At 38.0% G+C, this 27,670-nt stretch overlaps 1 protein-coding gene across 1 annotated transcript in view; it reads right to left on the reverse strand.

The window, feature by feature from the left end:
- PGBD5 (piggyBac transposable element derived 5) overlaps nt 1-27,670 on the reverse strand; it is a 92,929-nt gene that overhangs the window by 37,382 nt on the left and 27,877 nt on the right. The gene's annotated exons all lie outside the window — the stretch shown is intronic.

The raw sequence follows: 27,670 nt of genomic DNA on the forward strand, positions 1-27,670 counted from the left end.
TTCAAAAAAGCTGAACATCTATGAATATTACTCCTAAAGGTATTTTTTAATCTCTTCTTTCTCTTGTGTCCCAGAGTACTAATGGGTTAAATACAAAAGCTTAAGAAGACAAAAGCCCATCTTTAGGTTTTCTGGGATCTACAGTCTAATGAGTTGTTCAAAGTGATTATCTCTCTTACTTATAGAAATTTCAGCAATTGAAAAAGTGTATGGTTAAATGTGAGATTGGGAGTATCAATAGAAAGTATGCATGATATGTTAAGGATACGCTTGGCTATATTCTAATCTTCCTATAGTAACTATAGTTTTTGCCCCATAAAAACTGATGGGTGGAGTAGGAAAACCGTCATTATGGTTAATGGGCATTTGATAGTCCATTAGCTGTTCTGTTTGGCAACCACTTCATTCACTAATAATTAAAAACATTATTTCACATTGAATTTTAAGCTAAGTAAGTACAGAATATTTCTAAAATAAACAGGCAGATAATGTGATTATAATCATAGAAGATAAACTGAGAAATCCTCAAAATCCTTAAAGCTAAATGGGCAATATAGTACAGTAGAATTAAGAAAATAATTGTCTAATTTAAGTTGTCCTACGAGCAATGTACCATTGAAGAAAAAAGTTCTAAAATGTACTTGAAACTGCATCAATTTCAAGTTCTAACTGTTTTTTCCAAATGGGCAAAACCTCAAAAGAGCAACAGAGGTATCTGAATAGAGGAAGAGTCTAAAAGCTGTGATTTACCTACAATCTAGCAGGGAATTCTTAGTCCTACAAGCAAAGAGTTTAATGAAAGATAGGAAAGGGTAATAATACATTTTTAGGCAATATTTTTGTGTATGCAGTCATGATTCAACTATTCGCACAATCATTTTGTAAAAAAGTACACTGAACAAATGTGCTAGTTGAAACTAATAGTTGACCAGAGATACAACATAATGATAATGTTACCATCTTAACCACCTTTTTAAAAAACAGAAATATGGAAAAGGGAACATAAGAAACTAGAGTTATCGTTCTACCAACATATACAGGCTTTGATTTATATTTTTCCACATCATAGATCAAATCTTTACCCTGTGACCAGTGAATTTTAGGGGAAGAAATAACCCCACACTTATTTGGAGGGTTGATTGTAAGTATAACTGGCTTCTAATGGGAGCTGTGTTTGAACCCCTGTTACTGACACTCAAACAGATGCTCACTTCCCACATTTTGTACTAGTGCCTTATGGTTAGCATGATGTACATGCTGTGAAGCTGGAAACCATGTAGTAGAACTTCAAACAATAATAAACAGAACTATTTTAGTCAGAAAGTTTGACTGCAGTTTAACAGAAGGACAGGCAACTTGATACCTGCCAGATTTTTTGGTTACAACTTGGATTACTTTGTTCTGCAACTCTGTTGGTTAGGAGAGATGGGAGCTGCAGTCTAAAATGACAATCGCCAACCTTTCCAGCTTTACGGACCGGCGTGGAGGTGGGGAAAGAAGAAATGGTTCTGCATAAGCCTCTTGCACAAATGGAGCTGCACATGTGCGCTTGACTTCCACTTCTGTGGCCCAGTTCTCACTGGGCCACAACCCGGTAGTGGACTGCGGCCCAGGGATTGGGGCCCCCTGGTCTAAAACATCCAGAAATTATTAAGTGCCTTTGGTTTAGCATTAGGAGAATGAGAAATCTCAGATTCCTAGGCTTGCTCCTCCTCTTATACATTAGGGACTGGCAATTTATACCTCATTAGTTACCTGTGTTCCTTAAATTCTCTTCTAGAGCCCTAAAATTTGAGGTGCATTTTCCTACCCTTCTACTAGTAAACATGCAGATATTATAGGTTCTAAAAGAGGCTTATAACATGGCAAAAATGTATGAAAATACTACAGAAATCCCCCTTTAAAAAACAGAAAATTGTGCCATTCAAATGTTAAATGCAACCTTTCCAACTTTGAGAAAGTTTGCCCACCTGTCTTATGTTATTGCAATGAAAGGTTAATAGGCTTTTTCTTCCATTTGAGGTAAACTGTTGCTCTTCATGCTACCCGATTCTAACAGATAATGAATCTGAATGGTATAATACAACCATATTTACAATTGTACAATTGCATTTTATAATCTGTGATGATTTATAAAAATAAGTCAACTTTAAATCACTATTGAACAAGCAGGTTTCCACTAGGAATTATAGTATAAAGCTTCATAGTAAAATGAATCAGTAGTTACTAAATTCTACATCTCTCTGGAGAAACTGAGGGAGTAAAGATGCATGTAGGCTTGGCCCTCATGACAAGTGGGTTTGGCCTATCTCATTACAGTATAGCACCTAGAAGCTTTGTTATTAGATATGCAGAGATTGGAAATAATTTATTAGAAACTAAAAGAAGTGAACAAAAGAAATATCATTACATTGGATCTTCTTCCAATTTCCTGATCTCTATCTATGAAAGTATCACTTCCATTACTCTAGAGAAAGTTCTTTTGGAAAGGCTGAATGAGAACATCTGAATTAATGGATTAATATTCCTGTTGCTTTCGAGTATTTTATTGTTTTTAAAAAAATCCTGTCTCCCCTTGGTTATTGATATTCATGAAGGAGGGGGGAAAAAAGAGAAAAGAAAAGAAAGGAATTATAGAAATTATAGAAATTTGGATGGTGATTTGGGAGAAAGTTGATAAAATACTGGGAGAACAATACAAGATTTTGAAAGAAATGACTAGCACTACCACAACCACGTTGAAAACAGCTAAGAAGCCAACACCATTTTTAACAGGAACAGTGGCCTCCCCAGTGACACAGAAAACCTTGGAGGGAATGTTTGCATCAGACAAGCAACCCAGTACACCTAATATGCCAACAATGCAGGCCACGCTCATAACAATTCAGGAAACTATGGCCAAAATGCAAGAGTGTATGACCAGAAACCATGAACAATCCAGAAAAGACATGGACGAGGTAAAGAGAGAAGTCAAGAATGACATTCAAAAGATTGATGGAAAAATGGACTTAATACAAGAAATCATTCAAAAAAATGACCAAAGGATAAAAGAAATAGAACAAAAAACTGAATTGACGGAAGAAAAATTAGAAGCATTAGATACAAAAATGACAGGATTAAATAAGGAACTTGAGAACACTGTGGCCCAATTAGAAATGGAGAAGGCAGCATTCTATTTGCGTTTCCAGAACGTAGCGGAAGACCGGGAGGAAGATCTGACGATGGTAATGGCTGAGATGATAGCAGAGGCACTCCAGAGAGAAAAAGACGAGATAATTAATGAACTAGATGAAGTCTACCGAGTCCACACTAACTACGCCCGACAAAACAAACTCCCTCGGGAGGTACACATAAGATTTGTAAGAAGGAAGGTGAGGGATATTGTATATAAGATAACAAAGGACGAACCAATGTACTATAGAAATAAAGAAATAATTACCCTAAAGCAAGTACCTAAAAGAATACGAGATTTGCGAAGAGATTATTGGTTCCTGGCCACGTTACTAAACAGAAGATATATTCCATTCAAATGGATAACTCCGGAAGGAATGTTAGTAACGTGGCAGGGAAAGAAAATCAAGGTGGATTCGCACAGCAAAGCAAAAGAATTATATGACCAAATGATGGGTGCTGAAGTAACAAATGGTAATAAAGAAGAGGAAGGACGGAATATCAAAGGAAAACAGAAGAGAGATCGGGAAAGAACACCACAACAAGGAGGGAAAGTAGACGAAGGAGAGACCCAGGAAGAGGAAGGAGTGCAGACAAGAGGCAAAAAAAAGGAACAGGAAGAAATAAAGAAGAAACAACAGGAAAGTCAATAAAAAAAAATGGAACGGACTTTAAAAATACTATCTGTAAATGTTAATGGACTCAATTCACCATCCAAACGACACCAAATTTACAAAAAAAATTTGAAACAAAAATCAGACATTGTGTGCCTCCAGGAGGTACATATAAGAAAACAGGATATCAAATATATACAATATAAAAAATTAGGTAAAGAATACGCTTCATTGGCAGAGGAAAAAAAAAGAGGAGTGGTGGTATATATCAAGGAAGGAATAGACAGTAATATGAGGTATGTGGATACAGAAGGTAGGATAGTCATGGTAGAGCTAAATCTTGAGCTCAAAAAGATATTATTGGTAGTAATATATGCCCCAAATAGTCAACAATTAGAATTCTACAAAAAAGTGCATGAGAAAATTATAGAACAAAAAATGGAGAATGTCTGTCTGATTGGGGATTTTAATGCTATTTTAGATGTAAGAAAAGATTATGAATGTGGTCAGCAAAACAAAAATAAAAAAAATGTATTACCTAAAACCTTTATGGATATGGTGGAAGAGTTAGATATGGTAGATAGCTGGAGATGTCTTAACCCCGAAGCAAGAAATTATACATATTATTCGAATCCGCATAAATCATGGTCAAGGTTGGATATGATTTGGGTAACTAAGATGTTAATAATGGAGATAGAAGAAGTAGATATTTTACCAAATAACTGGGCTGACCACAACCCGATAATGATGAAGTGGAGAGGTCAGCAGAGAAAGAAGAATAGATGGACTATGAACACACAGATACTGCAAGAAAAAGAATATAAGAATTACATAGAAAAGGAGCTAGAATGGTTTTATAAGGAAAACACAAAGCAACACACTTCCCTACAAAACCTATGGGATACAACCAAAGCATATGTAAGAGGCCTCACGATATCATATAATGTAAAACGGAGAAAAGAGAGAGAGAAAGAATATAACAAATTATTAGAAGAAATTCAAAATTGGGGATGTAAATTGCAAAGAAACCCAGGGGATGAAAAAATAAGGTTAAATTGGTTAACAGCAAAACATAACCTAAACATATTAGAGCAGGGGAAATATGTAACAGCATTGAAATATACAAGACAAAATTACTTTGAAAACGCAAACAAACCAGGGAGATGGCTGGCGTATAGGCTGAGGAAGGAAAGAGAAAAAAGAACAATTCAGAAATTACGAGATGATGAGGGAAGGATTCAATGGGCCCTAGAGGGAAAAAAGGACATAATAGTCCAATATTATCAAAAACTGTATGAAAAGGATATAGTAACAGAGGAGGAAATTGAATATTATTTAAAAGGGGAGGGATTGCAAATACTAACAGAGGAAGAAAGAGAATTATTAGATAAGGAGATTACGATGGGGGAGCTAAAAGAGGCACTGAAGAGGCAAAAAAATAATAAAACCCCGGGGACAGACGGTTTACCAATAGAATTCTATAAGACATTTGGAGATTCATTAAATGGAATACTGTTAGAAATATATAATGAGGCCCTAATGGAGGCAAAGCTACCCAACACATGGAAAGAAGCATACATTTCCTTAATATCCAAAGAGGGGACAGATACCACACTAATAAAAAATTATAGGCCGATTTCTTTGTTGAATACCGATTATAAAGTTTTCATGAGCATAATTGCCAATAGGATGAAAATAATATTACAAAATAAAATACACCAGGATCAAAATGGTTTTCTGCCTACAAGGCAGATAAAAAACAACTTAAGAATAGCATTGGATGTTCTAGAATATTATGAGGTGCATCCAGAGAGACAGGTAGCACTGATCTTTCTGGATGCACAGAAAGCGTTTGACCAAGTTAACTGGCAATTTATGAAGCAACAAATCAAAAGTATGAATTTTGGAGAAAGATTCACTAAAATGATAACATCGATATATCAGAATCAGAAAGCATGTGTCTTGGTGAATGGTGACCCAACAAAATGCTTTGGAATAAATAAAGGAGTAAGGCAGGGATGTCCACTTTCCCCTTTACTATTTATTTTAACATTGGAAAATTTATTAATCAGAATTAGAGCAAATAAAGAAATTCAAGGATTAAAGATCAAGAGAGAGGATTACAAGGTCCAAGCATTTGCAGACGACCTTGTTTTTTTCGTAGAAAACCCATTAGAAACAACCCCAAAATTAATAAAAGAGATTGAAAAATTTGGAAAGGTAGCAGGTTTAAAAATTAATAAAGAAAAGACAAAAATGATAACAAAAAACATGACAACAAAACAAGTAGAGAAATTAGTAAAAGAATCCGGTCTGCAGACAGTTAAAAAAATTAAATATCTAGGGATAAATTTGACGGCCAAAACGACAACAATAAAAGAAGACAATTATGATACTTTAGTCCAGAAAATAAAGGAAGATTTAGAAAAATGGGGGAAACTAAAATTGTCTTTATTGGGGAAAATAGCAGCAATAAAATCAAACATACTGCCAAGACTCCTTTATTTATTCCAAACAATTCCAATAAAATTAGATAAGAAATTCTTTGATAATTTGGATAAAATAACTAAAAAATTCGTGTGGGAAGGGAAGAAATCAAGAATAAAATTGAATATACTACAAGATGATAAAAGTAGAGGCGGATTTGGACTCCCGGCATGGGATAAATATTACAAGGCTGCCAGTTTATTATGGATTAAAGATTGGATAACCTTAGATAATCAAAGATTGCTAAATTTAGAAGGGCATGATTTAATGAAGGGATGGCACGCCTTTATATGGAGTTCAGGAAATAAAATATATAAACATTTTAATAACCATACAATTAGGAGATCCTTAATTAACACATGGCTACAAATTAAACAAAAACACTACATGAAAATTCCTGGCTGGCTATCGACTATAGAAGCAATAACTCACCCCAACATATTATCAAAACAAAAGATTCTAAGATATAGGGAAATAGTAGATGTTCAGGGGAAATTGAAAACTAGGGAAGAGCTCAAAGAACAAGGAATAGGAATAGACTGGTGGCCCTACTCGCAAATAAAAGTAAGATACAGAAAAGACCAAGAGGAAGAAGGAATAGATTTAAAACAAAATCGATTAGACAAACTATTAGAATCAAAAGAAGGGAAGTTAATTTCAAAAATTTACAAATATTTACTCGAATTCGATCTGGCAGAAGAGTTGGTCAAAGGGCAGATGATAGCCTGGGCGAGGAACATAGGGCATAATATACAATTAGAAGATTGGGAAAGAGTATGGGAAGATAATTATAGAATGACAAAATCGGTATCATACAAAGAAAATCATTATAAAATGTGGTACCGATGGTATCTGCCACCCGCAAGGTTAGCAAAAATGTATCCAAATGTGAATCCGGCTTGCTGGAAATGTAAAAAAGCGCAGGGAACTTTTTACCATGCTTGGTGGCTTTGCCCAAAAATCAAAAAATATTGGAACAAAATAAAAACATGGATATTAGAAATAACAAATCACGAAATTGAATTAACACCTGAAGTCTTTTTACTCGGCATGATCAATAAGAATATTAGGAAGGACATAAAATACCTAATACTCCACATTATAACAGCGGCAAGATTAGCGTTGGCACAACTCTGGAAAATAGACCGTTTGCCAACTGATCAGGAAGTAATACAGAAAATCTATGTATGCGCAGAGATGGATAAATTAACCCTAAAACTACAGGATAAGGAAGATTCAAAATATTTTAAAATATGGAATAGCTGGTACCAGTGGATAAGTCAGAGAGAGGGAATGCTTAGAGATGAAAGTTAGGAGAAATCAATGCAAATAAACAACTGCACTGTCAGAGAGATATAGAAGGAAATAAGTCACTGTGCGTATATATATATATGTATATATAACATTAGAAAGTAGTTGATAGATGAAATTGAGCACTATATATGTATAGTATATGTATTTGTAATTTGTGTGTTGGATTAAGAAAAACTTGTTCAGTTTTTCTTATAATTGTTTTAAATGTCTTTTTTTTAAAATACGAATAAAGTTTGTTTATAGATATTCATGAAATCACAAGAGTCATATAGCAATAACACTTAGACTTATATACCACTTAATACCATGTTTCCCCGAAAATAAGACATCTCCTGATAATAAGCCCTCCTCCAAAAATAAGCCCTCCCATAAATATTTAAATGCATTTCCTCTGCCATTTCTTCTGGTTAGGGTTAGGGAGACAGAGCTGGAAATCAGGTAAGACAGTAAGAGGAGCCCCGTCTTGCTCCACGCACCCCAAAATAATAAGACCTCCTGAAAACAAGGCCAAGCGTTTATTTCTGGGTTCAAAAAAATATAAGACAGGGGCTTATTTTGGGGGAAACGCGATAGTACTTTACAGACCTCTCTAAGTGGTTTACAGAGTCAGCCTATTGCCACCAACAATTTGAAATCTCATTTCACTGACTTCGGAAAGATGGGAGGCTGAGTCAATCTTGAGCCGAGATCGAACTGCTGACAGTCGGAGAATTAGCCCGCAATACTGCATTCTAACCACTGCGCCACCCTAGCTCTTTTATATATAGCTCAATACCATATCTAGAATGCTGAATTAGAAATTGACCATTTGGGTGATCGTTATAATCATTATAATGCTACTCACAAGGTAGCTCTCCCTCCCTCCCTCTCTCCCTTTCTCTCCTCTCTCCCCTCTCTCCCTTTCTCTGTGTGTGGGTGTGTGTGAGTGGGTGGGTGGGTGGGTGGATGGGTGAGTGTGTTAATGCCCACTTGACAGGGACATTCTTCAGGGAAATGGCCCTTTGCTTCATCAGCTGTATGTATTCAAAGACAACATTGCTCAAGGTGCTTTGTTTATCAATTGATCTTTAACTTAGTGCAAAAAAAATTCAGAAGATTTTTTTTTAAGTATTGCTAGATATTTACAAGTCAGTGTCCCTTTCTAACAAAATGGAAGGGATTAGCCTAACCTAATCTCTTTATTAAATGTTTATTAAATCTTCCTCAGTAATCCCTCAAGATTAAGTTTACTTAATCAGAGCCAGATAAAAATATTATACAAAGGGGTCTTTTATCTCTATTCACTATTCTCAGAAAATGTTGGGCGAAGGCAAATGTTTGCCGTTTACTTTATGGTAAAAAAACCTCCTAGCACATGAACTTAACCAGTAGTAACCAGTTTTTCTCAAATTATTCATATTAGCCAGATTTTTATCCTGCTCCTCTTCCAATGACCTAAAGGAAAAGAAGGACCATCTTCCCATAAAATCTTGCCTTCATGATCCATTTCCTTAAACAGGGAAATATCTAAGGTTTCTCTGGAACAGAAGTTCTTAAGCTTTCCATGCCATAGATCTCTTATCTGAACATAGGTACAGATTGCATTATGTTGGAAACCAGTTATGCTTAAATATAGTTATCAAAGTACTTAAATATAACATATCTGTAATATTATAATATATATGCAGATTTTAGGATAATTAATATTTAGCTAATGGCATCTTCGGTGACACTCACTAAGAAAAAATATCTGCTGAGAATTTCGTGGTGTCAGGAAGGGCATTTGGCCAGTAAATGCTCATCTCCATCCAGTCACCTTGACTCTACTCTGAATTAAGGGATTACAGGGTCATAAAAAGGGAGCTTATTCCCTGTGACACACTATGGAAGCAAAAGTTGGATTTTGATAACACTGAATAGACAAAGTATTGATGCTTTTGAAATTTCAAAAGAAAATCCCTGAGAATTCCAAGAGCGGCCAAGAAAACAACCAAGTTGATCATCAACAAAATCAATCCAGAGTACTTACTTGAGGTATAAATAATCAGGCTCAAATTATGCTATTTTGGACACATTATGTGAATACCTAGCTCTCTGGAGAAGACTGTAATGTTGGGACTGGTGGAAGTAAACAGAAGAAGAGGACAATCAGTAACAAGGAGGATGGACTCAATTGCAGTGGCGACACCAGGTTACGGACAGATCATTATGGAGAAAATCTATCTATCTGGTTGTTAAGAATCAACACCAACTACATAATCATTCAATCAAATTTAAAGGAAAAGATAAAGATTTCCCCTGTCCAGTTGTATCCAACTCATCTCCATTTCTTAGCTGAGGAGCCAGAAATGAAGACATTTCTATGGTGATATGGCCAGCATAGCTACCATATTTTTCACTCCATAAGACGCTCCTGACCATAAGACACACCTAGGTTTAGAGGAGGAAAACAAGACAAACAAATATCTGCCTCTGCCTCCCAGCATCCAACCAGTATTCATCTGGCTAGCATCCTTGCAGCAAACAGCAAACAGACTGCCTCCTCCTTGTCTGCTGCCTCCGCCAGGGAATGCTGGAGCCTTTGTCTCTGAGCAGCTGATTGGTGGTTGGATCAGCCACCCGGAATACTGCCAATTAGCTGTTCCAGGCTGTGGGAATCCCTGCCGCCATTTGTCACTGCTGCCTGTTGCCCATATTCACTCCATAAGATGCACAGACATTTCCACTCACTTTTGGGAGGGAAAAAAGTGTGTGTTATGAAGTGAAAAATATGGTATATGCTGAGGCAGAACACATAGCACGCTGTTATCTTTCTACCAAAGTGATACCTATTTATCTACTCGTATTTGCATGCTTTCAAACTGCTAGGCGGGCAAGTGCTGGGACAAGTAACAGAAGCTCACCCTATCATGTGGCACTTGGGTCTTGAACCCAGGCTGTCAGTTTCCCAGCTGACAAACTCAGCATCTTTAACTGTTGAGCCATTGCACCTCCTTACAATCAATTTTAGATAGTGAAAATTATTGAATTTAACAAAAGTTGGAATCTAGAAATAGGGACTAAATTACCTTGATGTCTATATACAATATTTAATGAAAAGCTAAATTTATTTAGCTTTTCATTAAATTTAGCTGTTATTAACACAGCTGCCTGCAATTTCTGCTGGTTCGAATCTCTCCAAGGCTCAAGGTTGACTCAGCCTTCCATCCTTTCTAAGGTAGGTGAAATGAGGACCCAGTTTGTGGGGGCAATAAGCTGACTTTGTATAAAATATACAAAAGAATGAAGGCTATTGCTTAAAGCATTGTAAGCCGCCCTGAGTCTCCGGAGAAGGGCGGCATATAAATCAAATAATAATAATAAAAAAATTCAGTTACAGGTTAGTGAAAATAATGTATCTTTTTCCCATCCAAGTCAGTGAACCCTAACCCTTTATTACAGTTATTTACCATGTATGATTATTTTCAAAAAGACCATAGCTGGAATTACTCAGTTTCAGATTTAAACCATTGGCATATCCACTGAGCTAATTTGATTTCTAGAGATGCTTCTCACAGAAGGTAATTTTCAAAGTTCAGTGCTGGCTCTCTGCCTGTTTTCTAAAGTACAACAATTTTTTTCAATTGGCATGCTCTCCACGCTGTCTCTGACTTACCAGCACTGATTTGACCCAAACAAAACATTTTGCAATTACTGCATTGTATAAATGGCATCTGAGAAACCATTTGAGAAGCATCACTTGTATTCAAGTTTACAGTACGTAGAGTTAGATATGATGGTAGGCAAAACATATTTCTACCAATTATCAGATAAGGAGTACAAGTCTTATTTATGCTGGCCATAATAGCCAATTATAAAATGGGTGGACATGATGACTTTTGTTTTGCTCCTTGGTTTTGGATTGAATTAATGATGTATGCAGGAAAGAATCACAAAAATTGTAGAGAAATTCATTTTCAGTTCCCAAGTCTGGCCTACAGTCCTGTGATTTCCTCATGATTGCCCACTTAAATTATAACTAAATCCAATCTGACTTAGTATTTTCATAATTAGCTATAAACAGCTAGCTGCTAGAGGCCAGCAGCATTGAGGAAGTTTGTTTAGAAATAGTATAAGACTTCTTTGGTGATAGAACATCATCTCTGCAAACTCCTCTCTGGTGCCTGCATTGTTCAGGAGGCATACAAGAAAACATGTGTCACAAAATAATTGTGAGGAAATCAATACTGTATTATTGGATAATCATGGGAGTAAAATAATTTATGAGGTAAGTCATTATTGTGTAAAAACAGGTAAGAGCCATGGTGGCGCAGTGGTTAGAATGCAGTATTGCAGGCTAGCTTACTGCTCACTCACTAGAGTTCAATGCTGAGCGGCTCAAGGTTGACTCAGCCTTCCATCCTTCCAAGGCCAGTAAAATGAGGACCCAGATTTTGGGGGGCAATAGGCTGACTCTGTAAACCACTTAGAGAGGGCTGTAAAGCACTGTGAAGCGGTATATAAGTCTAAGTGCTAAGTGCTATTATATTGTTCTGAAACGACAGCATCAAAGATCAGTATTTTGAACTCTTGCCAAGATACCCAAGGAGGCCCGTTTATGACCCTTAGTTCTTTTCTACTTTGGGGCTGCTCCAGGGGTGAAATGCTACCGGTTCGCTCCAGTTCGGGCAAACTAGTAGTGATAAAAACTACTGGTTCGGGCGAACCAGTAGTAAAAAAAAAAAGCTACCGGTTCCTCTGAACCGATATTTCCAACAATCAGCTGTGCAGCGGAGTTTCTAGCAAAGCTAAATCACGTGCCACAGCTGATTTCCCCACTGTAATACTTACCTTCCCAAGCCTCCTTTTGGCGCACACTGTGCATGGGCATGCAGCACGCACCAAAAGGAGGCTTGGGAAGGTACATAGAACAGCAGGGAGGGATCAGTTGTGCAGTGCAGTCAAGCTTTGCTAGAAAGCAGGAAATCCTGCTTTCTAGCAAAGCTAAATTTGGCACGCAGTGTGCATGCACATACAGCACACATTTGGCATGCAGTGTGCATGTGCACACGGCGTGCGTTTGACATGCTGTGTGCATGCGTGGCCAGCGAACCGGTAGCAAACTGGTTCAGATTTCACCACTGGGCTGCTCTTCTTCCAATTGCCACAATTGACCTCCTTTGTCTCTCCTTGCTCAGAGGAAAAACAGGGGGACACATCAGTGACAAACAGAAAGAGCTACTGTCTGCAGTCTTGGTAGGTTAATGAATGATTACACAGAAAAATTAGGCCCACCTAAAGGCATCTTGCCTGAGCAATCTCTCCACAGCCAGCTGCAGAGCCACATTATATGCATGGAAGCTGCAAATAAATTCAATTCAAAGAATAGTGAAATACCTTTTAAAGCTGCAAGCTATATCTTCCTTCCATAGTACATTCCTTAGCCTAGCAATATGAATCATGTAAATGAAAAACAGAGAAGTTAACATACAAGATATGGCCTTTTGGGATTATAATTAGTTTCTGATTAATTGGATACCAGTTAAGTACCATTGTTCCAGATGTAGAGAAACACGGCCTCATTTGTACAGAAACTTTATTACACTATTGGGATTCTCTGAAGTTATTGATTTTAGGTTGGTATCCTAATAAATCCTACAGAAGGCTTAACACTCATGATGTCTTTACTTGAGAAATTAGTGGGGTTCCTATCATCTTAAGTACATTCTGCTCAGTTCTATGCATGCCCATTCAGAAGACAGATAATGGCATTTTACATTCTCCTTCTATGCTGGCCACTTTTTTTTACAGAGGCACAATTGAGAGTGTTTTAACAAGCTGCATTGCTGTTTTGTTTGGTAGTAGCAGTGCTTCAGATAGAAGGTCCATACAGAGAGTGGTGAGGACAGCTGGGAAGATTATAGGAAGCTCACTTTCCCTTATTCAGGATACTGCTTATAAGCACTATGTGCTTAGAGCTTGAAGCATTGTTAGAGACCCTACACACACATCTCATGGTCTGTTTCTGTTGCTCCCCTCTGGGAGGAGGTTTCGAAGTATCTATAGCAGGACTACTAAATTCTGTAACAACTTTGTTCCTTATGCCATCCATCTTATAAACTCGCAGGATTCTTTTTCTCCTCCCCCGCCATGTATATGTATACACGGAGCCATGGTGGTGCAGTGGTTAGAATGCAGTACTGCAGGCTACTTCTGCGGACTGCCGGCTGACTGCCATTTGACAGTTTGAATCTCACCAGGCTCAAAGTTGACTCAGCCTTCTATCCTTCCAAGGTCAGTAAAATGAGGACCCAGATTGTTGGAGGCAATATGCTGACTCTGTAAACCGCTTATAGACTGCTGTAAAACATTGTCAAGCAGTATATAAGTCTAAACCTTACTGCTATACATTGCAATTAGACTGTGATGTTTCTCTGTGTCATATATGTTTGTGTATGTGGGTATATGCATAATGGTTATCTTTTGAGATCTGAATGCACAAAATTTCTATTCTATTCTATTCTATTCTATTCTATTCTATTCTATTCTATTCTATTCTATTCTATTCATCTTTCAGAACACTACACCTTATAGGGGTGTGAACATTAATTGGGTGATGAGAATAAGCAGAGAGTCAAGTCCATTGCTCTAGCAGAAGTGGAAAAAAAATAAAGAGGAAGGGGAGCTAGTGAATGTGTCCCATTCAGTTTCTTATTCTTTTTCATCACCCACCACCCACCTTCCTTATGTCCCTGTTCTCTTACCTTCTATTCAGATCCTTATTTCATCTGCATTTTTAGTGGATTCTATTTTTATTGCCTTCCTTCCACTTCTCTCTTGCCCATCTGTCTTTTCTGTGCTTGCCCTATTTACTGAAACGCTGGGCGATATCCAGGATGTTGCAGGCAGAAGGCAAGCTCACACAACAGATCTTTCTCTTCCCTTCCTCTGCAGCTCCTTGTATTCCATCAAACTTCTCCAGAAGGTTAAGGGGAACTTCTTGAACACAGTGGAAAAGAACCGTTCCATACTAAAAGCACTAAAAGGATTCTAGTGTCACTCCTTTTGGGGGCCTTCCATTGTCAGACTGAGATGGAGACTTCTTTAAATAGCCTTTTAGGAATAGAACAAAGTACAGGTAACGGGGAAGCCTTTACATTTACTCATAAAATTGGCTCAATGCATATTTAGAGCTGAGTCAGAGATTTACCATTCAATAAAATATCCTGTCAACTAGATTTTAGCTGGCAGATAACGTTCATCTGTCAGGTCAGTATTATTCATGATTTGTGCAGAAGTTGACTGAGATCCTTGATCTCATTATGATAATAACTTCAGTATATCTTGGATGGCTTTTACATTGCTGGTGGATATAGTGGGATGATGTATTAATGGTCTGATGATGTTTAAATGTTTTGGAGAAGTAAGAGGCACCCAACTTATGCAAGGGGGGAGTGGGGAAAAAGATGTACATACCAGTTGCTGTAATATCTTCATTACTGTTAGTTTGACAGAGCTATAAGCCTGCCCTGCCTTCCTCCTTCCTTCCTTCCTTCCTTCCTTCCCTCCCTCCCTTCCTATCTATATTATTTCCAACCAATTTATCGCCTCACAATTGCCTTTCACACTTTATGATATGTGTAGACAACAACATGCTAGAATTACATAGAAATATGTGGAAGCCAACTCTCCTTAAATTTTGGCTGCCTGCCTTGATAACTGTTTTATGAAAACTTCAGATAAGTGTTCTTTGGCTAAAGAAATAAGTGGGTAAGATTTGTTCACCTTTCCCTAGCAGTTGTCTCATCTCTGATGACTGTGAAGTCTCTCTCCAACTCTGTGGATTCTAAGATATGACCAATAACAATGAAATTATGAGAGGGCAGCATTAAAGCAAACTATTTAGGACAGAAAAATGAAGGGGTGTATAGACATGTGAGAGCCAGTTTAGTGTAGTGGTTGAGCCTGGTGGCGCAGCAGACTAATAGCCTGTTATTAATATTCAACTGCCTGCAATTACTGCAAGTTCGAATCTCCCCAGGCTCAAGGTTGACTCAGCCTTCCATCCTTTCTAAGGTAGGTAAATTAATATATATTAATATATATTAATAATATCCCAGTTTGTGGGGGCAATAAGCTGACTTTGTATAAATATACAAAAGTATGAAGGCTATTGCTTAACGCATTGTAAGCCGCCCTGAGTCTCCAGAGAAGGGCGGCATATAAATCAAATTAAAAAAAAAAAGTTTCAGGCTAGAAATAGGAGAACATGAGTTCTAGTCCTGTTTTGGGCATGAAGCCAACTGGTTGACCTTGGGCCAGTCACATTCTCTCAGCCCTAGGAAGGAGACAATGGCAAACCACTTCTGAAAAATCTTGCCAAGAAACCTGCAGGGACTTCTCCAAAGAGACTCTGAGAATCGGACATGACTGAACAGCAGAAAAAACATGCAGCAGATAAAGAAAGATCTAAAGCTAAGTGCATTGAATTCTTCAATGAAAATGTTAGGAAAATGGAAATTAAAAATGCAATCCAAGTCTTAAAAAGCAAATATAAAAGGAGCTCAGAAAACAGTAAATAATAGTGAGCTATACAGTGAAAAATGCACATCAGAAAATAGTGAGCTATACAGTGATTTCAAATTAAAAATGCAACCCAAGTCTTAAAAAGCAAATATAAAAGGAACTAGGAAAATAATAATAGTGATTTATACAGGATTTTAATGCACATCAGAAAATATTGGCTTCTATCGCTAAGACCATAGAGAAAAGGATCAGAAAAGAAATAAAAATATTTTGCAAATCTGCTTGCGTGAAAATCTGTTTCTGGAATTTCAGTTATAAGCAGCTTGTGCTGAGAATTGCCCCAATTCAAAATTTACTTTGCTGCTCCTTCACAACATCCTTTCTTTTAGTTTTTCTTCTCTTCAGCAAGTTGAACAAAGGAGCTTTTCAATCAGATTTCATACAGATTCAAGACGCTGTATGCTAGTCTTTCTAGAACTAAAGGAAACCTTTATATAAAAAGCATCACAAGGAAATTGTGCTAACCAAAGGAGAGATAAAAACTATACAGAGGCTTTTTATACTACCTTTTATGTTTCTGAAGTTTCTGTGCTACTGCTTTTTGGAAAAATATTTTTCATTTTTTTTTCTTCAGCTTCTCAATGAGATGTTCAAATAATTTTTGTTGGATAAGCAATTATTGATTCAGTAATGCCTAGATGTGGGCATCAGTTACTGATAGTTATCCTTAAAATGAAAAAAACCAAGAACACCTATTAATGTCACTTTATATTTTGCATCACCTAAAATGGCAATGCTCATGAAATAATAATAGAAATCCCCATTTCACAGGTAGTCCTTTACTTACAACAATTTGTTTAGTGACCGATTGAAGTTAAAATGGCAGTGAAAAAAGTGACATGACCATTTTTCACATTTACGACCATTGCAGCATCCCCACAATCATCAAAATTCAGAGGCTTGACAACTGGCTTATATTTATGATGGTTGCAATATCCCAGGGTCATGTGATCCCCTTTTGTGACAAACTACGTCCGTGGGGAAGTCAGATTTTCTTAATAGCTGTGTCACCACCAGATGGATTCGTAACTGGCTGACCAATCACACTCAATGTGTAGTGCTCAATGAAACTGCATCTACATGGAGGGAAATATGCAGTGGAGTACCCGAGGGCTCTGTTTTAGGCCCAGTGCTCTTCAACATCTTCATCAATGACTTGGATGAGGGGATAAATGGGGAACTCACCAAATTTGCAGATGACACCAAGGTGGCAGGAATAGCCAACACTCCAGAAGATAGGCTTAAGATACAGAAGGATCTTGACAGACTTGAACATTGGGCGCTATCTAACAAAATGAAATTCAATGGTGAAAAAAGTAAGGTTCTACATTTAGGCAAGAAAAACAAAATGCACAGGTACAGTATATGTGCTCAATAGTAGTAACTGTGAGAGGATCTTGGAGTCCTAGTGGACAACCATTTAAATATGAATCAGCAGTATGCAGCAGCTGCCAAAAAAGCCAACACAGTCCTAGGTTGCATAAGCAGAGGGATAGAATCAAAATCACGTGAAGTATTAATACCACTTTATAATGCCTTGGTAAGGCCACACTTGGAATAGTGCACTCAGTTTTGGTCGCCACAATGTAAAAAAGATGTGGAGACTCTAGAAAGAGTATAGAGAAGAGCAACAAAGATGATCAGGGGACTGGAGGCTAAAACATATCAAGAATGGTTGCAGGAACTGGGTATGTCTAGTTTAATGAAAAGAAGGACTAGGGGAGACATGATAGCAGTGTTCCAATATCTCAGGGGTTGCTACAAAGAAGAGGGAGACAAACTATTGTCCAAAGCACTGAGGGCAGGACAAGAAGCAATGGGTGGAAATTAATCAAGGAGAGAAACAACTTAGAACTAATGAGAAATTTCCTGACAGTTAGAACAATTAACAACTTGCCTCCAGAAGTTGTGAATGCTCCAACTCTGGAAGTTTTTAAGAAGATGTTGGATAGCCATTTGTCTAAAGTGGTGTAGGGTTTCCTGCCTAAGCAGAGGGTTGGACTAGAAGATCTCCAAGGTCCCTTCCAACTCTGTTATTCTATTCTATTCTATTCTATTCTATTCTATTCTATTCTATTCTATTCTATTCTATTCTATTCTATTCTATTCTATTCTACTAATTTAATAACTGTGGCAAGAAATACATAAAATGAGGCAAAACTCACTTAACAACTGTGCTGCTTAGCAATGGAAATATTAGGTTCAGTTGGGGTTGTAAATTGAAGCCTACTTGTAAATTGGAGCCTTTAAGCAAGTTTTTCCTAAACTGGTAAAAATATTTATTTAGTCCCTTTACAGTATATAACTGCCCATCTCAATAAATGAGTACAGCTGCCTGGATAATTCTGGGAGTTGAAGTCCACCTATCTTAAAGTTGCCAAGGTTGAGAAATAGTGCTTTAAGAGATTATTGATCTCAGGTCATTTCCTTCTGCCTTTATTTCCAATCATGCATACACAAAACACATGCTCAAAACTCTTCTCTTGGTAGGATGTAGTAATATGGATGCTTTGCCTATCCATATGCTATATTTCCCATAAGTAATCTCCTTTTGGTTATAGTTATAACTTACTTCATTAATCCTTGCTCGGGTTAAATTCCCACACAGAGGCAGCTCATGCATGCACACACAGCATTCTTCCTCTTCCGATGATTTAAAATGGCATCTGGCCAGAGCTAGCATTGAAATACAGTTTTGCAAATGTTCATCAAAATGCCCTGCCATTTCTTTTCCTATAAACAGGGCTTCACATTTTCTTAGCATTTAATGTTAATCGAATACTATTGAAGGAAACAAGGGGCTTATCCACAAATCTTTGTTCTCTTAGTTCAGTGCTTCCCTTTATCCATCAAGGGAGGAAATGAGAGTAGTTTCATTCCATAATAAAAGGGCCACAGTTTCTCAGTCCAAGCTGTTATTTATAGCTGCAGGATTTAAATATCAAACCAGATGGAAATGTTCATTCTCAAAGTCATTTAGAAAAATTCCTCCCCTTCTCCACTGCTCCCGACTTCAGTTTCCACACTAAAGCTTTGAAATTATGAGAGATAATTTGTTGCTCAACTAAGAAAAGAATGTAGGTTACATAAAACCTTTTCGGTGAACATAATGGATCTGTTATCCTTTTTCTGCCATTACCTGTGTGTCCTTTCTCAATATGTGCTTTGTTTCTTTTTTTTTATAGTACCAATTCTGAACATACCGGTAATCATTTGGGACACAGTTGGCAATTAGCATCACTTCCAAGTGAATTAAGGTGTGCAACCTGATTGATGCTTTGTGGGTTTGATCAAGAAAAACATGATTTGTACGATTTTTTTTATGACATATGACATACATTGTCTTTAGAAACAACAGTAGTGTAACAACAATTTGCTGGTTTTCTAAAAAAAAATTGACTCCATTTGGCATGCTAATGATAAACACTATGATAAATAAAGTCTTTTCATTTAATGGAACTATTCTTTTAAAAAACAGACTAAGATAACTTCTATTGCCCTAAATTAAAATTGAATGTAATCAACAGAAATACAAAAAACAGAACAAATTCTGATGAAGCTAATATTCTTTTCCCCTTACAGAGTTTTGTGTTCATGAACCCAATAATTACAATTCAGTGAAGCAACAACATTGTCCTATTTTCCTTTGTCTCAGCAACTGAATTCCTGTTTAGTTCTACAGTTAAAAACAAAGAATAAAGAACAGGTCTGCTACTTAAAGAATCCCATCAAAACCATATGCAAAGCATCAGTGTGTAACTCTCTCTGCTCCATCTCTGACAGCCTGATAGCAAAAGGCTTGGCTGCTCCTTGTATTTGGAACCCTAATAATGCTGGGCACCTATTTGCAGGATCACAGAACATAGAATAATAGAGTTGGAAGGGACTTTGGACATCTTCTAGTCAAACCACCTGCTCGAGCAGGACACCCAATACCATTTCAGATAAATGGTTGTCCAATCTCATTCTAAAGGTTGTTCAAACTCTATGATTTTGCTTCACACGAGGAGTTCAGTATGAAACTCATCCATCTGGGGATGTTGTTAAATGCATCCATTTGCCCACAATTTCCCATGCTGCCAGAATCTGGATTTCAGTCTCAGTCTTTTTGCACCTTGTTAATAAGTATGGTAAACCAATAACGTATATATTTAATATAACAGAGACATGTAATAAATAAAACAGAAATAACAACAAAGCAACAAAGAGCAACAAAGATGATTAGGGGATTGGAGGCTAAAACATATGAAGAACGATTGCAGGAACTGGGTATGTCTAGTTTAATAAAAAGAAGGACTAGGGGAGACATGATAGCAGTGTTCCAATATCTCAGGGGCTGCCACATAGAAGAGGGAATCAAGCTATTCTCCAAAGCACTTGAGGGTAGGAAAAGAAGCAATGGGTGGAAACTAATCAAGGAGAGAAACAACTTAGAACTTAGAAGAAATGTCCTGACAATTAGAACAATTAATTAGTGGAACAACTTGCCTCCAGAAGTTGTGAATGCTCCAACACTGGAAGTTTTTAAGAAGATGTTGGATAACCATTTGTCTGAAATGGTGTAGGGTTTCCTGCCTAAGCAGGGGGTTGGACTAGAAGACCTCCAAGATCCCTTCCAACTCATATGATATGATATGATATGATATGATATGATATGATATGATATATGATACGATATGATGATATGATATGTGTAGCTGTTTGTCATAATTGCTATCAATCAAATGCAAACAGTGACAGTTTGCAAAAAACAGTTTTTTTTCTTCCATATTGTATGTTGGATATTTTGCCGTTCTCTAAAGGAGTGGTTAAATAAGAAATACATTAATTTGAAGAAAACCAACAAGCTGAGCCAAATTTATTTTTTCCCATGGGAAAATATCTATTACAAAAGCAGGTGGCTGATCCATCTAACTCAGGAATATCCATTTTGAGTGGCAAGGCATCAGGCATTTGGATACAGACCAGGCCTCTCTTCCAAGATCTCTACAGAAATCCTAACCACCATCTGGGAGATATTCAGCTGGAAATGCCAACTGCAGAGTTTCACCTGTATAAAAATCATGCTCATGTTTATAAATGGTCTCATAAAGTGCAAACTCAGAAATAGCTTCCAAACAACTTCCTTTTATACAGTCCCTAACATATTTAGCATATTTTCTTGCATTTCCCTATAAAATGTCTGACTTGCAACATGAAGGCTAGCCCCAGTTTTAACAGTCGTTTGCTAACAGAGTGCTTGCTGGTGTAGATATTAAAATACTTTATATTCGTTTGTCTCAGCGAACATGTAAATCAAGCATTTCAACACTGCTGCTATTATTACCACATCCTTCCTTCCCTGAAATTCTACCAGCATAAAATAGCATGTCAGAATAAAGACAATACTAACATTTATTCCCTGAAAAGTTAGTTGACAGCAAGGGTTAGGATTGTGAAGGGCTTGTTAAAAAGTTGTCGTTTTGTTTAACTTTGAAAAATATCTACTTTTTCATTTAGAGTGATTAATGCTTCTTTGGAATTACTGACTATCTTGGAAAAGATGGGAGGGGATCAGCGGTGAAATCCAACCAGATCTATCGGGCTCACATGAGCCAGTAGGGCTGGCGGTGGGAGACTCTGGCTACCTGCCCGGACATCATTACGTCCCATTTTTGACCCTCTGCATATGCACAGAAGAGGTGCGCGCACCCACATTTCCGATCCAGTAGCGAAGGTAAGTGCATTTTACCCCTAGAGAGGATCTCCTCTGAAGAAATCTTCTCTTGATAAGCCATCTTAAGCAAATATCAGGTGATATTTTGAGATATTTCGATTGAGACCACCTACTACCACATAGCTCCCACCGACCGGTAAAATCCCACAGAGTTGGTCTCCTCCGAGTCCCATCAGCTAAACAATGCCGGCTGGCAGGCCCGCGGGGGAGGGCCTTCTCTGTGGCTGCCCCACCTCTCTGGAACCAGTTACCTCCTGAGGTCTGGACCACCCCCACCCTATTGGCCTTCCGAAAAGCGGTAAAGACCTGGCTTTTCTGGCAGGCCTGGGGCCGTTGATCTCGCTGTTGCGATCTTGTGAGATCTGGCCATGAATGGTGTGAATGGGTTTTAATGTTTTAATTTTTAAATGTTTTTATAATGGTTTTTTTAAAAAATGCATTGTAAGCCACCCTGAGTCTCTGGAGAAAGGCAGCATATAAATTGAATTAATAATAATAATAATAATAATAATAATAATAATAATAATAATAATAATAATATTTGCCTTGCAGGGAAAGTTTTGGAGAAAGTCCCACTGTGGAGGATCTTAAAGAGTTTTTAGACCTTATATAGCCAGGATTCAGGCTTAGCATAGGACAGAAATAGTAATGGTCACATTCAGTGGTGGGATTCCAAATCTTTTCCTACCAGTTCTATGAGACTGCACTTTGCACGGGCATGTGCACTTTGTGCACGTATGTATCACTGAAAGACCGCCCTCGGTGTCAGCGCTGGTAAGATGAGCTGTTGTTTAGCTCTGCCACACGAATCAGCTGAGCTAAAAAACAAGGGAATATAGGACAGGGAACAGCGGGGGCAGGAGGGCGGAGCCAGCCAGAGGTGTTATTTGCTGGTTCTCAGAACTACTCAAAATTTCCGCTACCAGTTCGCTTGAACCGGTTCAAACCAGCTAAATAGCACCTCTGGTCACATTTGGATGAAGACTCTTCTGATTCCATTAGACTTCTCACAGCCAATATCACTGTATCTTTGTGAACTTTCTGCAAGAGTTAGGACTTGGAGTCACTGCATTACAGAGTCTGTATTCCCTTTCTAAGTAATTTCTAGTCAGTGTGATGGGGAAAATGTGGTTGTGCCTAAGATTACTCTAGTGCAGGATTCCATATTTGTGTTAAACAGGCTGTTTAACATCTGCTTGAAGTCTTTGGGGGAAATAAGTTTTAGGTAATGTATTATCTACCCTGTTTCCCCCCAAAATAAGTCATCCCCTGATAATAAGCCCAATCGGGCTTTGAACGCATGGCAATAAGACCAAGCGCTTATTTCAAACAATATAAGACAGGGTCTTATTTTCGGGGAAACACAGTATAGTAAGTATTAAGAGCCAGTTTGGTGCAGTGGTTATTGCACCAGGCTCAAAATTGAAAAAACTCTGAGTTCTGGTTCAATCTAAAGCATGAAAGCCAGCTGGATGGCTTTGGTCCAGTCTCTCTCAGCCCAATTCACTTCACAACATTGTTAAAGGGGGAGGGGGAAAGGAAGGAGTATTAAGTATGTTTACTGCCTTGAGTTATTTATAAAAATAATAAAGGTAGGATTAAAAAAAAGTCTTTTTAAAAAAGCCAGCTGGGTGATCTTGGGCCAATAACACTCTCTCAAGGAGGCATTGGCAAACCACTTCCAAAAAAAAAACCCTCACTGAGAACTACTTCAGGCAATCACCAGGAATCAACAGTGACTCAAAGGCACATGTGCACACGCTTGTACACAAACACACAAATTATCTGTATGCTGATGTTAGTCAGCTGTATACTGCCACTCATGATTAGATCCACCAAATATGGAAATCCTGACCCAGCATCTGGAGCTGTAGAAGTCTGAATTGGTCAAAACAAAGCTCAGATTAAATCCTTGCCAAGATGGAGTCACTATTTGTTGTTGACTGCTCCAGTTTTGTCTCTGAACACTCGCATTCCTCCCAAAAGAGCAAGTCTATGATATGAGAGTCCTTCTGGATTCATGACTCTATTAGAAGAGCAAGTGGCCAGGGAGGGTGTTGCCCAGCTCCAGCTAATGCACCATTTGCAAACCCTTCTGGACCAATATGCCTTGGTAAGAGTACATCTGAACCATACTCTACAGGGAGCTCCTCTTGAAGACATCACAAAAGTTTCAACTGGTTCAAAATGCAGTGATTTTCTTAGTGTACAGTTCAAATATTACAAACATTTATTTATTTATTATTTTATTTTTATTTTATTTGTCAAGAACGTATTAGGTAATATATATAAATATAAGCATGAATTGAATACATAAAATAGATACGAGTAGAGGAAACATTAGGACAGGGACAGTAGGCAGACTGGTGCTCTTATGCACACCCCTTACAGACCTCTTAGGAATGGGGTGAGATCAACAGTAGACAGTCTTACGTTAAAATTTTGGGGGTTTGGGGATGAAACCACTGAGTCTTGTACTGCATTTCAGGCATTACAGCAGAGGTGGGTTTCAGCAAGTTCTGATCAGTTCTGGAGAACCAGTAGTAGAAATTTTAAGTAGTTTGGAGAACCGGTAGTAAAAATACTGACTGGCCCCGCCCCCATCTACTCTCAGCCTCCCGAATCCCAGCTGATTGGGAGGAAATGGGGATTTTGCAGTATCCTTCCCTTGGAGTGGGGAGGGAATGGGGAGTTTGCAGTATCCTTCCCCTGCCCCGTCCACCAAGCCACACCCACCAAGCCATGCCATGCCATGCCCACCAAGCCACACCCACAGAACCGGTAACAAAAAAATTTGAAACCCACCACTGCAATACAGACATTACCGACATTACTGATCCATAAACATTTTCAATCCAAAAATAATATTCAATAATAATATTCAACACTCAATCCAATTAACTTCATTTTAGGGGGGGAAAGGAGGGGCACACCCCTCATGAAAAAATTTACATGGCCTACATTTGAAAACTTGGCTACTATGTCCCATTTGGTCCCTGATGCCTGAAGTAGCCATCTCTCTATCTAACCTGCAAAGCCAGCAGTCTAAACGTTGAGAAGGGAGAATACCAAAAGGGAATGAAAAGAAATCGAAGAGACAAGAAGCAAAACGAAGAAGGCAAGCATTTCTTTCCTACCTGTTGGTGTGAGTTTGCTGGCTTGACAGAATACCATTCTGCCAGGCTGAGAGATGCCTGTTTTGGCCTCTTCCCAGCACATTACTCTCATGAGCTACACTATGTTTCAGTGAATCAGTTTTCCTCTATCATATCTATGTTTCTATTTGGGGCATATAAAGGCTACACTTTTCTTCAAGCACCTGCTCATGATTAAGTTCCTATTTTTATTGCAAGAATAGAAAGGAATGCATTATAGCCATTTGGAAATTCAGAATCCATATCTCTTCTATTGTTTGTCTCATTTATGGTATGAGGTACTGCCTGGCCAAGAGCCTTAGAAAATGTAATATAAACCTCTTTTCTTTTCTTTTCTTTTCTTTTCTTTTTTCTTTTCTTTTCTTTTCTCTCCTTCCCTCCCTCTTTCCCCCCCCCCTTTGCTGCCCTGGCCTAACTTCCCTTTTAATTGTAAATTGTAAATTTGTTTTAAAACTTCAGGGGTGTTTTAATCTGGTCAGGGCCAAACTATTTAATTGGATTTTATATTGTCTTTTAAATTTTGTAGTCTGTATGTTTTATTTCTTTGGCTGTTCACCACCCTGAGTCCTTCGGGAGTAGGGCGGTATATAAATCTAATAAAATAAATAAATTAATAAATAAATGAGTCCATGTTTTTTATAGCTGACACAATACCGTGAAGACATTCATCAACTTTGTTGTCATAAGGGTAACAAGAGTTGCTGATTTATTTCAGTTCTTGAAGCTCTCAACTTTGTCATCGACATGTGAGGAACCCATCTTGCACTAATCTTTTGATATTGAAGACCATCAATAACGTGACCCGCACATTCTTGTGAAATGCCAAGTTTGACAGCAATTTTCTTTTGAGTGGTCTGCCGATTACCCTTAATCAGTTTACCTAACTTTTTCATGTGAAGCTCATTGGTTGCTGTCACAGGTCATCCACTTCGTTCTTGATCACACAAGTCAGTCTTTCCTTGTTCACCATCTTTACATATTTTTTTTAGCCCAGCGATACATAGTACTCATTTGAGTACACAATCATCATTATAAACAACCTTCAGATTCCAACAAGTGAATTTCAATTGGAGGGACTCTATCATCATCAAAAATTCAATCAGGGCATGTTGCTTAATCTGTGCTGACAGGTATTTATTGCAGGCTACTATTTCATTAACAGTACCGACATTATATCAACTTCCCACCAACTGAAGTGAAAGAAGATGCTAAACAGTACTGTCAACTGTTCTGACATAACATTGGAGGCATCATTCAACCCTTCAAGGGTTCCTCATTGCGATTCATATATCTTTTTCTGCCAAGAGGCATAGACTGTTATCATAAATAAATGCTTTCAATCCCAAACTAACCATCCCCAAACTGGTGGCACAGTGGTTACATGCAGTATTGCAGGCAAACTCTGCCCGCAGCCTGGAGTTCAATCCTGATGGGACTCAAGGTTGATTCAGCCTTCCGTCCTTTTGAAGTCAGTAAAATGAAGACCCAGATTGTTGGGGGCAGTATGCAAATAATGCTGACATTGTGAACTGCCCAGAGAGTGCTGTAAAGTACTACGGGGTAGTATATTAAGTCTAAATGCTATTGCTATTGCTATTTAAACATCCTGTCTATTAAGTAGTATCATTTTAAAGGTTCCAGGAAGTATTGCTTCTTTGTTGCTGCACCTGCCTTGTGGAATAGCATCTCCTTCAAAATTTGGATACTTTCAGGGGTTAACCTGGCTTTTTCCTAGGGTTCAGGGCCATGATGACATGTGAGCCAACAGGATATGTTAATGTGTGTTTTGTGAATGACTAAGCCTACTGCTATGTATATCAAGTGTGTCTCTACTAGTTTGTTGCATTTTTATTACAGATGTATTTGGGGACCATTTTTAATGTTGCAAATCGCCTAGAGTCATATGGTGCATGAGTGGTCATATAAATTAAAATCATCATCATCATCATCATCATCATCATCATCATGTTGATCCACAAGCTGTGTTTCTTCCAGGTTCCAGCAAGGAACTATTAAAATATAATTTCCCAGATATTTGGGATACCTAGCATATCTTTATCGAAAGAAAATAATTTTTACTTTCTGTGTCAATATCTCAACTAAATTAACCATTGGACATGATGTTAAAAATAAATAAGCCTTGAGCACATTTCAAGTGAGGCAGGAGTCCTAGATAAGCAAGGTGGTGGGTGTATGGGGGGAGAGGAGGAGATACTGTGGGGAGATGCTCTGAAGCACAGGCTGATGCTACAGAGCATGGGTAGGTAAAAAAGCAACAGGAGCGGTAATGACTTTGTACTTCCTTCTGGCTTCCCAATTAACTTGGCTTGTGGAAAGCCGGCAGGGAATGTTGGAAGTTGCAATCATGTGACTATGGCTCACTACAACATTGTAATTACGAGCCAGGTACCAGGCACCTATATCACAATTATGTGACTCTGGGGATGCTGCAACAGCCAGGTTTTTGGGGACCCATCATGAGTCACTTTTGTTCAACACTGTCATAACTTTGAACAGTTGCTATTTGAGGGCTGCATATGTACTCTTAGTCTTTTCTATATTTTCATTATATTAAATTCCTGGAGGTGGAACACTGTGAATGAGGGAAGGGGGGAGAGCATATTCTTTTTGAATGGCTCCTAAAGTAATTTAAGAATTATTTGATCTAC

This window comes from Pituophis catenifer, unplaced genomic scaffold, assembly GCF_029215685.1.
Source record: "Pituophis catenifer annectens isolate HBS135680 unplaced genomic scaffold, rPitCat1.0.hap2 SCAF_1, whole genome shotgun sequence".
NCBI classification, from domain to species: domain Eukaryota; kingdom Metazoa; phylum Chordata; class Lepidosauria; order Squamata; family Colubridae; genus Pituophis; species Pituophis catenifer.